The sequence below is a fragment of the Cervus elaphus genome, chromosome 23 (assembly GCF_910594005.1).
Source record: "Cervus elaphus chromosome 23, mCerEla1.1, whole genome shotgun sequence".
In the NCBI taxonomy this organism is placed as follows: domain Eukaryota; kingdom Metazoa; phylum Chordata; class Mammalia; order Artiodactyla; family Cervidae; genus Cervus; species Cervus elaphus.
In genome coordinates, this window is record NC_057837.1 from 29,591,439 (window position 1) to 29,604,493 (window position 13,055).

Consider the following 13,055-nt stretch of genomic DNA (forward strand, 5'->3'; position numbering starts at 1 on the left):
AAAGCAGGCGCTCTGCCTTTAACTCTATGAGCAATGCACTTCTGGTGACAGTGTATCACCGATGGAATTTGCCAGAACCTCTTTTTCTTATGGATTTCCATGAGCCACCAGGTCCTCAAATATGTCTCTTCCATTGAGTAATTCCTCAAGGAAGGCAGAATGGATCGCTACAAATAACTGTTTGGGGAGGACTCAAGTCTTTCATGGTTCTCACTCAAGGGACCGTCTCTGGAGTCCGGAGGAGTTTGTCTAAGTCTTGTCAATGATCTTCATGACTGCCTCTTTCCTAAGTCAGGATGTACTGAGCCAGCTTTAGCTCGGTCATGTTGCCCATGGTGATGGTCTTGACTGTTAATGATTGTCAATATGGAGGTCATCCTCAACAGAGATGTCTGAGAGGCCAGGAGCGTGTTGGACTTACTGCTGACCTGGGAGTCAGGGTGTCTCAAGGTCAACTTAAAATTGAGGAAAGCTGGTCAGGAACTTGACCCAAATCACCTCAAAAGAAAATCACTTCCCGACATCCTCTGATGAACTGATCTTTATAATGGAACCAAAACATAATGCCAGACGTGCCAATAAACAAAACCAAATACTGACAAATCTAAATAAGAGAAAACAAAGTTTTAAAAAGGAAAAAACATGAGAAAAAGAAAAAAGTAAAGATGAAAATGAAGAAAAGAGTTTTTAAAAACTGAAGGAAAAAAGAACGAAGAAAAATGGGGACATGAAAGTAAAAATTAGTAACAGCCAAAAACCCTGTGTCTACAAGAAACGTTGGTGAGAGTTCTGGTCACTGAAAACCAGTTTCTTGAGCTAGAAGAACCGAAAAGCAGCCCAGCCAGGGAGTTAGAGAACTGAAATTTTATGATGGTCTCTTGTGAGACTGTACCAAGAAACGGGCCCATTTTCTCATTTTGGGGACTCTAGATCACTTTATTCTTTTAAATAAATTATTGAGGATCCCCTGAGAGTTTTTTGATTAATGGTTATAGTTATAAACATTTACCTTAGGAGAAACTAAATCCTGTAGGCTTTTCATTTTCAGTGGCTTTTTCATTTCTAGCTTAAAAAGTTGTAATGTTTGGCTTAGAAGAGCTCATATTGGCTACACACACACAAAAGTTATATATGAAGCAAACTGCATTTTCCAAAGATTTTCTTTTACACATAGACTAAAATTTTCTACCCATTGCATTTTTTTCCTACTTCATTACATTTTCTATGGTGAGATTCACCTTATTATTTTACTAGTCACTAATCAGAAATATAAGCTTTTTCCATAAATCTAAGTGGTTTTAAATATTACATTAACAATTACGATATGGTTCTCCATTTCTGATATCTGGTTTTGTGTGAGTGGCTGAATTTGCTCAAGGTCTGATTGGCCTAAACAGCTGTTGATTATGAATATTCACAAGGAAGGAAGTGAAAAGACTCATACTTGTGTTATTTATTTGAAATGTCTATTAGTGCTACCAAATTCATTATAAACAGGTCCATGGGAAGAAAATCAAAACAGGATTCTTAGTACCTTCTGACTAATCAATGAGGTCAAGTTACTTCTAAACTAGTAAAGTTATAAAGTCAGTGATGTCCTAACACTGAATTGGTGATTATGTCAGGTGACTATGTCACAGGTTAGGTACAGTTGACTATGTCACAACTTTAGATAAATAATTTTCTACAACAAACTCTTAATAAATATAACTTCCCTGAAACCACAGACAACTAATACCACTTCCCAAAGTAAACAACTAAGTAAACATAGCCAGGAAAATCACATTTCACATTATTTTAAAATTAATATGTTTGAAAACTCCTTGCAAAAAACTAACCAGAATGATTTCACTGTAACTAGCTTCAGAAAAAGACTGTCTGACAGGACGCATTTTTACTTTTGTTTGGTTTAACATTTATTATTATTTTGGGCTTCCCTGGTGGCTCGGATGGTAAAGAATCTGCCTGCAATGCAGGAGACATGGGTTCGATCCCTTGGTTGGGAAGATCTCCTGGAGAAGGGAATGGCTACCCACTCCAGTATTCTTGCCTGGAAAATTCCATGGGCAGAAGAGCCTGGCAGGCTATACAGTCCATGGGGTCCCAAAGAGTTGGACATGACTGTTACTTTAAAAGAGTTTTCGAAGTCAAGGTTCATAAATACCTTCCAGCTTTTACCCAGTTAACAAGATGTAATGGCTAGCTCAGGGCTTTATCTTCTCCAGGTACCACTGCCAACAACCTCTCGTGAGTTTAATATTCCTCTTTAAACTTGTGTTAAACTTGTGTCATTTTTAGGCTTGGTTTCAATGCTAATACATCGGGCTGAATTAAATTATAATGGCTCATCATTTTGTTTCCACCCTGATCATTTGGTTGTTAAATTGCATGTGTTTTATGTATTAGTGTCCAATTAACGTATTCTGCAACTGAACTCCACTAAACAAAATGTCTCCCTACTGGAGACATTAATGTATTGGTTCCCCACCTAGCAGCCATTTCCCCCTTCATTTTTGTCAATGATCCTACTTTCATTTGGTTATGGAGCCATATTATGCTCCATCTCCAAGAGAAGACTCATAACTGGTCTCAGCAAGTCTCGTTTGACTCACTCACCCCCGCCAGGGACTGGTTTCAGTGGGGGCATGTGACTGATACTGTCCAGTGAGCAACAGAATGAAGTCTGTTAGGGCTTCTTAAGAAGATTTTTCTTTCTGATAGAAAGAAATGCATGAGGGAAACTTCTGCTTCCTGCCACGTGGTTATGTGAATTGTGACGATCAGAGCTGTCACCACTAGACTGTGAGCTTGAGAGGACAAGCTTGAGGGCCAATGCCAAGAGTCAGAGGATGGCAAAGGGGAAGGACAGAAAGTCCTTGGGATTTTGAGGAGATGTTGTGTAAGCCAATGAGCCCGTCTTGGAAAAGATCCAGACTTTGAAGACAGATAATAACCACTGACTAACCACTTTCAGTAGGAGGCTTTGTTAACTGCATACTAAAAAGGTCATTGATTTTGTAGCTCATCACAAAAGTTATTCTAGTCACTGATTTTAAAATAACGTTACCGTTTATATAACAATTATTATGTATGATACAGAGACCATCATACTGTGATGGTTAATTTTATGTGTCAACTTGACTGGCCTGATTAAACATTATTTCATTGTTTCTGGGTGTATCTGTGGGGGTTCCTTCAATCAGGTAGCCAAAGTATTAAAGTTGACTCATTGGAAAAGATCCTAATGCTGGGAAAGATTGAAGACAAAAGGAGAAGAAGAGGGCAGAGGATAAGGTGGTTAGATAGCATCACTGATTTAATGGGCATGAATTTGAGCAAACTCCAGGAGATAGTGAAGGACAGGGAAACCTGCAGTCCATAGAGTCACAAAGAGTTGGACACAACTTAGCAACTGAACAACAAGAACTGTGGAGGTGCTTCTGGAAAAGATTAGCAGTTGAATCAGTGGACTCAGTAAAATATTGGGTTGGCCAAAAAGTTTCTTTGGGGTTTTCCATAACAACTTATGGGGAAAAACTTGAATGAACTTTTTGGCCAACCCAAAAGATCCCCCCTCCCCAGTGTAGGTGAGCACCATCCAATCCACGAACTGGGTCTGCATGCTCAGTCATGTCTGGCTCTTTTGTGACCCCATGGACTGCAGCCTGCCAATCTTCGCTATTCATGAAGGGCCTGAATAAAACAAAAGTCAGAGGAAGGAGGAATTGCCCCCCTTGTTTCTTGCTACCCTGATTGAGCTGGGACATCCCATCTCACCTTCTCATGTCCTTGGAATGAGATTTTTAAACTCAGCTCCCATGATTATCAGGCCGTTGGGTTTAGACTGAATTGACATCACTAGCTTTCCAGGTTTCCAGCTTGCAGACAGCAGACTGTGGAACTTCTCAGGCTCCATAACTCACATCTGTATCTTCACTGGTTCTACTTCTCTGGAGAACTCCAATGCACACATACACAGAGCAAAGATGAGGATGCCCAGAGGGAAAGAAGAGTCTGCTGCTCAATTCTCCTACATTCTATTGACAAACTTTCCAGCTGGTAACTTTCTCTCAACAAAAAATTGTGGTTAATGACAAAACTTATTGTCAGGTCTCTTAAATGGCTCTTATATCATGGCAAGCGTATAAACCTAACTGTAGTCCAATTCTAGAATGAATATAAAAAGAACACTTTGTTATTCAAAGACCAAATTGAGTTCACAGGGTAAAATAACAGAGGAACAGCTATTTTTAAAAAGTAAACTGATTGGTATAAGATACTAAATATATGTTAAAGTGACAACTTGAAAACTATGTTTGGGAAATATAGGGAAAAATGTTATATGAAAAGAAAATCAGAATATAAAATTTATATTATTTTAATAATGTAAGTGCACACTTAAATGTGAAACAAATTAGAAGGAAACACTGAAAGGAAATGAGTTTTGAGGTTATTGGGTCATGGGAAAATTTTTTTAAAAACACTTCTGTTACAGTGTTTGTATGATACAAATGGGAGAGAAATTACCTTCGAAATGCATTCATTTTAGCAACATTCTTGTGGAAATTTTATTGCTTAGTCTTCAAACAGAACAAGGCACTAAAATCATAGAGGCTTAATTTTTATTAACCTATTATCTCTGAATTCAGGTTGCTACTGGATCCATCAGTTCTATTTATGAAGCACTCTGCATGTATCAGGCACTGTGCTAAGCATTTTAAGTAGATTATTTCTTCTAATCCTCACAACAGGTACTATTTTTATCACTTCATAGACAGGGTTAATTAGTTTGCTTTAGAGTCATGTGATGATGAGGTTAAGATCTTGACCTTAGCTGGTTTTGATCCAGAGACATGTATATAGTGGCTGCAAATCTTCATAGAGTAAATATAAACTGAAATGATACTCAAGCTATAAATCTGAAACCTTAGAGGGACAAAAACTTACACATATTTCCTTCCCATTGCTTTAGCACTTCAATCTGACGTGTTTCTGTCATACAGCTTAAAAATTAGATCTGAGACTTATTTTTTTTAGATTTTAAAATATTTATTGGAATACTTTTTTTAAAAAAAGACTCATAATACTTCATTCTTTTAAAATTATATTTACCTTCCACTTTGATTGAATAATTTCTCATCTTTTTATCCAAAAATTTCTACTGAGAATTTTAAAACTTCTATTTGGCGGCACTACTTAACATGTGATTTATCCTCATTATTATTTAATCTTTGAAATGATACTTTATAATTTTTAAATCAGTGAGTTCATTGAAGGTTTGAGAGCCACTCTGTAGGACTAAGTCATTAACCTGCAATTTTACAGTGGATAAAGTACTGTTTTCATTACTTTGAAAAAAAATAATAACCTTGTGATTGGCTCTTACATTTAACATTTTAATCTCAGCTTGCCACCATTAAATATAACTGATTGCATTGACCACATAAGAAGCCAGAAAAAAAATCACTGCGTCACAAGTTAAGCTAATTCAATTTAAATTTAACAAAGATAGCCATAATCAGCAATTTACCAAATCAAAAGCCAGGGTTAAGTTACATTCAAAACTAGCAATTTGGGAGACTTCCCTAGTGGTCCAGTGGTTAAGACTCCAGATTCTAATGCAAGGCGTGCAGGTTCAGTCCCTGGCAAGGGAACCAAGATCTCTCATGCTGTGCTGTGTGGCTCAGCCAAAGAGGAATAAAAAAGTTTATTAATGTTTTTCAAGGGTTGAATGATTTATGAAGCTTATAACCTAACACAGTATTGAGTCTACAAACAGGTCTTGTTTCACGTGACCTGCCTTAGGGTCTAGTGTCACAGCTTTTACCAATGGTAGTAGAAAGTCTAGCTGCCACCGAAGATTTTAAGTATTATATTAAAAAATCATGAGACATGAACTTTTTGCCTTCCAGTACCCAAAATGCCCATCTTGTTTCTAGTGAATAAGGCGACAGACATGATGGAAACAGGTTAGAGCTGAATCAGGACATTCAGTGACATTTCAAGAATAGAGGGATTCTGTTGGGCAATGAGAGGTTGCTGCTAAAAATTGTGATCTGAGATTGCTTTACAACTGCATGTTTACTGTTCATCGTGATGATCTGTTACTATTCATTTTACGAAACAAAAGCCTGTTACACTCAAACTCCTAAGGTGTTTTTTTTAAATTTTTCTAATTGACCAAAAAAAAAAAAAAAAAAAATCACACTATACTTTACCCCGCGTAACCTGCAATACTCTGACCACACGCACAGCTCCTTGTTTTGTTTACTTTACGGCCAGCCGGGTACTATGTAGGTGATGAAAATTGAAGCTGTACAGACCAAAGATGCGAGACAAAACGAGCGGTGAAGCGATTGAGAAAAACAGGAAGATATTTAGAAGAGGAAGAAAAGTGCTAAGTTAGACTGGAAAAGGAAAAGAAAGGGTATGAGGAGGGAGGAGGCTTATTAGGTCAGAAGCAAACTATGGTCTCGGTCTTGACAAGAGTAAGTCAACAGATTCAGATCCCTGATCTTGAAAATGTTCTTCAGCTGTCTTACAATTAATTGTCTGACTTCCCAGCGACTCCATTCGTAACCATTCAAGCCTCCATTGGCTGAAGTAGTCACAGTATTTGGAATTCTCTGAACTGCTGTCACAGAATTCAAGATAGCCTTTATTCGCCTCTTTACGGAGGCTCAAGATGGTCTACATCGTTGCTTGTAAGTGCATGGTTTCCTCACCACCTCCCCATCTCCCCTTTATCTTTATTTATTTCCACATTGCCAGGGATTCGGCAGAGACGCGGTGAAGGGGGCACTGGTTTAGCGTCTCTTTGGCAAGCCGAAAACAGAAAAGCGAGAGGGGCTCAGACTACCAGGCGCTGAAAGGCAGAAATTGGGTTAGAAAGGAGCGGCGACTGGAGAGAGAATTAGCCTTCGGAGTCTAACGGGTACAGTGGTCCCCAGGACAGACAGCGGATAGCTGGCCGCCCGTTACCAGGCAACTGGAGATCTCGCGAGACACACCTTGCGCCTGCGCACTGCCGCTGGAGGGCCTTTCCCAGCGCCTCCACCCAGCTCCTAAACTCCTGAAACTGTCGCGACGCCCTGGGCAGACAGACTCTCCGGTTTGGGAGTGGTCGGATGCAAAAGAATGTAAAGTGTTTTCTGAGCGGTTCGATCCCCTGCCCCACCGCATTGGAAGGCAAAGGCCGGGCAAGGAGTGAGCTCTACGCACGCGCAGCGCGGCCACGTGGAGCCGGTGCCGGGGCAGACGTGAGTGGAGGGCTCTGCGCTGGGATGTGAGATCCGGAGGGGTCGCTCTGGTTGGGATCGAACCGGCGACTCGGCCAGGCGCGCGCAAAGTTGTCTAGGCCCCCAGTCCCTAGGGCTTCCCCGTCCCGGCGTGTTTTCCTGCGTCCCGGCCCGGGCTCAGGCTCTGCTCTGTTTGGAGTTGCGCGTCTTTTGGATACGAGAAGCAATCAGACAAAGCCCCACCCGGCCCTTCTGTTCTCCGCAGCCTGGAAGTGGAGGCCGACAAGAAAATAACTCCAGTCGTGTGTGCTGAGTAGTAGGTCGGCACTAGATAGACGGCAGACCAGAGAGAGATGACCTCGGGGATCGATTACCAGATCCGGAAACTGAGACCTCCCTGCTTTACTCCCAGTTGATCACTAAGTCGGGCGGATTGTACCTCCTGTTTCAACTAGCATGTGTTTCCGTCCACCGGCAACTCTGGTGAAGGTCACTGTCATGTCTTCCCAGGACTATTCCGACTCCTCTTTGCTGCTTTCAGTCTTGGTAAAGATTCCTCCTGGCTCGAGTCCACCAAGGTCTTTGTATGCCGTCTTTGTAGCTGTGCTGTTCCTCTGCTTTGAACGTGACAGCCGCTCCCACTGTAAGGGTTGCAGGCGTCTTCACCATCTGGTCCTTCCCTTTCTCAGTATTTCTCTACTCTCACATCCATGCCCCAGCGACACTGACATTATTTCCTTTAATGCAGTTCCCTGGGATGCTCTTCCCGAATAGGTACTCCTTTTGGTGGGAATTCTTTAGATGTGGGTTAAACGGTCACTTCCAGGGTGTTTCAGTGGCCGACACTCCTGTTCTCCCAACGCATGAGACCCCTGTTGGAATCCTGCTCAAAGAACTAGATCCTATATGCTGCAACTAAGACCCAGTGCAGCCAAATGAATAAATTTGTCACCTGCTCGAGGCCCTTCCTGACCCCCTCAACTTTGTCAGGCCTCAGGGCCCTGACCTTGAAGTGCATCACATGCTTTGCTGATGAGTCTATCTCATAGACATTAGGCCCAGTGAGTTCAGTAGCTGTTTTTAATTCATAATCTTTCTGTCTTGGTGCAGTGTGTATAACCCACAAATACTTGTTCAAGTAAGACAGGTGGTGGGGGTGCTGAGGGTGGGACTCATTTTCCAGGCAGAGGGAATGGGTATAAGGCCATGGAAGGCTGGACTGGTGGCCTTGGTAAATAGTAAGTGGTTCAGTGGTGGGGCATAAGGATAAAGGCTGATGGGGAGATGGGGACCCTTGTATGTCACCTTAATAAGTTTCCACTTGATCTTTGGGGCAGTAGAAGCCTCCAGAGGCACCTCAGCAGGCCCTTCCTAATTTTCTCCTTCTCCAGCGCTGTCACTTGTTCCCATTTTGGTTCTGGATTATATCCCATGAGATTCTACTTATCTGGCTCTGGTCTCCCCCTCTAGATTCTGAAGACAGGAGGAGCTAATGCCCAGAGCTTCTAACTGTAGTTTGGCGGGGGTGGGGGTGGGGGGGATTTTGGTCATGCAGCTTGTGGGATCTTAGTTCCCCAGCCAGGTATCAAACCTTTGCCCCTTGCAGTGAAAGCACAAAGTCTTAATCACTGGACTGCTGGGGATGTCCCTCCCTGTTGTTTGAATTCGGAGGCACGTGAACTGTAGCTTGTGTGAAGCGAAAGCTCTGGTAGATCACCGTATTTGCTCCATGGTCACTGAATTCCCTCTTCCTGACCACCTTCAACCTGGTGCCAGCCTCTGCCAGTCACGTCACTGGATTTGGATGAGCAGCCTCCAGCTTGGGTTTGACAGTGATGGAGTAGACGTCACACCATCCGGAAGCAACATATCTAACCAGAGCAGAAATGCATTGACTTCACAGAGGAAGGGGAAAAAAAAAGGTCCAAACTGGATCAAGCCAAACAATCAAGTAAGCAAACCAGTACGGCAAATGAGAAAAACTAAGGAGGAGAAGCTAAGAAGAGATTGCTGAAGACTTTGTTCATTACCTCAAATTTCTATGAAAAATTGAGTTTCAAGGTGTGCACTTGAAATATGGACATGAGATACACATTCACCTTTAGAGACATCCAGGCTAGCTTCTTCCTGTTGCCTCGGCCTAGCCCTAATTCCCTCCTTAGGTATTATTTTCAGAAGTTAGTAAGTAATAATGCATAAAATAGTTAGTAAATATAAGAAGAATAAAGTTTAGATTATTCTGAAAGTTTTATCTTGGCTGCAGAGTAGAAGTTTAAACCTAGAAATTGGGATCTAGGGAGAAGCATTGAACTAATAGTCCTTCAGTATAAGGTTACAATGTGAGACAAGTGTGTTGTACGTGTGTTTTTTATGTATGTGTGTCTATGTGTCTACAAGTGTAAGACATCACTAAGAGCTCAAGTATTTTTTAATTTTGTGCCTTGTTGTTTGATGTGACTTGCAATTTTTAATGTTTGATAGTGAACAATTATATAAAAGGACCATTACAATATTTGTGTTTTGGTTTTGGATGTACAGGTAGATCGTTGGCCAGAGACAGGATATGTGAAGAAGCTTCAGAGAAGGGACAATACTTTCTATTACTACAACAAACAGAGGGAGTGCGACGACAAGGAAGTCCACAAAGTGAAAATTTATGCTTACTAGCCTCTCTTCTCAGTATTACTTGCCATGATCTTTTTTAAAAATCCGTTGTTTCATTTGACATCATGTAAGTGTCATTTTACAAAATAGTCCCAAGTGCAGACTCTGATGGAATGTTTTGAGACATCAAAAGTTGGTCTCTGGTAATCATCTCCCTTTGTTCTAAAATATAACTGCAGTAGCATGCCGCTGATGCCCGCCTCAGTCTGGTTCTTCCTGTTTTAACTGTGGTAAAGTTAACAGTTGTGCAGGGGAAGAGAAAGCCTCCCCAGGAAACCACTCAAGTGGCTGTGTAGAGGTTAGGCCCACCCCCAGCCCCCCACCCTTTACCACTTCACTAGACCATCACTTTGAACTGCCAGATCTGTATTTTGTGGCCTGGGAGCTTTCTCTTGCCTCTAGATTCCTTTGCTTTTCACTGAATTGCCAAGAAATGATGGTGCCTGGGGCAGAGAGGTGTCAGCCACCTGCTTCCTCTAGAGGAACGTTAATCTCCTGAGGTTAATCTCTAGTCACGTGCCACAGTATCTCACTGGATGACATAGGCAACTGGTTATCTCTCTTCCTCACCCCTTCTCGCACTGCCCTGCTGGTCCTCTCCCTCTGAGTCACTTCCTTGGACTTGAAACCTTGTCCTGGGTCAGCTTCTGGGTCGCCCTTGAATCACTACCACAGGAAATATGTTCCAGTGCTTCCTTTAATCACTGCAGAAATAGCCCAAGTACAAGGAAGGCTATTAGCCTGGGAGACTTAAGTGCCCCCAGATCAGTGAGTCCTGAGGACTTTGAAATTAAATAGATGAAAGATAGCCTTTTATTGTAAATTTTTGTCACTGGGCTTCCCTAGTGGCTCAGATGGTAAAGAATCCACCTGAAATGCAGGACACCTGGGTTCAATTCCTGGGTCGGGAGGATACACTGAAGTGGGGCATGGCAATCCACTCCAGTATTCTTGCCTGGGATCCCCTGGACAGAGGAGCCTGGTGGGCTACAGTTCATGGGGTTGGGAAAGAGTCAGACACAAATAAAGCAACTTAGCATGCATGCATGCACAAGACTTTTTACCTGTCTCCAATGATAAGTTCTGACCATTGAATAGATTTCACGTCATGAGCTTGATAGCTTACAGATGAACGATGTTGGATACGTTGGCTCTCTGAAGAAGATGATTTAGCTTGGGACCAGGGACCAGGCTTGGTCACTCAAGAGCTTATATGTAGCAGAGTTTTCTTACAGTATAAAGAGGGACAGAGAAAGCTTCTGACATAGACATCAGAAGGGAGACCGAGAGTGCCCCCCTTGCTAGTCTTCGCAACAGAGTTATATACCTTTCAACTGGTTATTAACAATAAATCAAGAGAATGTCTCAAGGCTGTAAAGGTCTTAACAGACCCACTCCCATAATATACATTTTAAGATGACAGGATTAGTCAGAAGGTTCTCAAGAAGGAGAAACATGTCCTCAAGCAGGATACAATGTTATATTAACTATGAGAAAGCAATGTAGAAAGAAAGAAGTGTCCTTTTCTCCTCCTTGAGAACTCCAGACTCCTATCTGCTCCTCAGGGACCCCAGACTTCTTATCAACCTACCCAGGAACTGACTCTCTCAAGCTCATATTTATCAATTCATTCAACTCCAGGGCTCCTCTTCCAGAACTATGTGTCCTTATGAAGCTCCATTAGTTTTCCTCAAAGTTGTGCCTTTTCAGAACAGACACATGATGGAAAGGATAAATAGACTAGCAAGCCTCTTGTAAGCCTTTCACACGCTGCCTGGTGTCATCTTATTTACCACTTGTTTCAAGTCCTTTTTCTGTACCTCTCTGGTCAGCATCACAAAGCTGGTCTATCATTTTCCAGATTTGACAAACCAGTAGGTGCTGAGCATAGTAGGTCTTCTGAACCCAATCATGCTTTTTAAAATATTTACCACAGTAGAATAATTGACCCCAAAGACAGCCACATCCTTAACCCTGGAACCTGTGGGTATGGCACTTTACCTGGCTAAAGAAACACTGCAGATGTGATTAAATAAAGAACTTGATATATGGACATTAACCTGAAAAACCTCAGCAGACCCCATGAAATCACCCAGGTCCTTAAAGAGGGCAGCAGACAAGTCAGAGTCAGAGGAGATGTGATGAAAGAAGCAGAGGTCTGAGAGAGGTAAGGCAGAAGCCAAAAGCCCCCCCCCCCCCCCAAAACCACATAAAGCCCCTAGAAGCTAGAAAAGGCCAAAAATTGATTCTCCCCTCCTAGAGTCTCCAAAAGAAACACAGCTCTGCAAACCACTTGGTTTTGCCAAATAAGACCCCTTTTAGACTTCTGGTTTCTAGTACGGTAAGAGAATAAGCTCATGTTGTTCTGCACACCAGTTTATGGTGATTTATTACAGCAGCTTCAGGAAACAGACATTGACACAGCATAGATAAAGCCAGTAACAAACACAGTCTTGAACCATCCATGGTGTGCCATTTCTGACATTTTGTTTCAGGTTAAGGTTCAATCCAGGGGGACTTCCCTGGTTGTCCAAGGGTTAAGGCTCTGCCTTTCAATGCAGAGGTCGTGGGTTTGATCCCTAGTTGGAGAACTAAGATCCCACATGACTTCAAAAAGTTTGGAGTGAGGCCAAACTTTTAAAAAAACTTCAAAGAAGTTGCTCAAGCAGTTTTTGTCTGGAATGCTCTTAGTAATTAGAGTAATTAACTCTTAGTAATTAGCTTAGTAATTAGTAATTGCCACAGTACCTCTGCAGCAAGACTCATTTCACAATCATGGCCCTTGGGACTATGACATGCAATTTTGGTTCACAGAGTCCACATGATCAGCACTTTCCCCATAAGCTTTATGGTAAGCTCAGATGGTGCCAATCTTCCTTAACAAATGCAAAAGCCACTTCCTTCTTGGCCACTCTTCATAAGTGCTGGTGCCAGCTGGCCGCCACGGTACTAGAGAGCAGTGTTCGCAATCACTCATTGTAGGGTATCTGTTCTGTAGTGGGACTCAGCTCATAGGCCTTGGTCCGTGGTAGAAACTGCCTCCCTGCCAAGAGAAGCCCAATCCTGTTCCACGATGGACCATGGGGAATAGCTGTTCTAACACACAGCTGCCAGTTTCAGGCTGAAGCTGCAAGAGGGCCAGATGGTGCAGCT

General features: G+C 42.2%; 1 protein-coding gene across 1 annotated transcript in view; it reads left to right on the forward strand.

The window, feature by feature from the left end:
• The first annotated feature begins 7,006 nt into the window (after positions 1-7,006).
• The window catches only part of LOC122681697 (S-acyl fatty acid synthase thioesterase, medium chain-like), a 39,408-nt gene continuing 33,359 nt past the window's right edge, over positions 7,007-13,055 (forward strand). The window contains exon 1 of the mRNA XM_043884076.1: positions 7,007-7,259. The gene's annotated coding sequence lies outside the window, so the exon portion shown is untranslated. The remainder of the gene's footprint in view (positions 7,260-13,055) is intronic.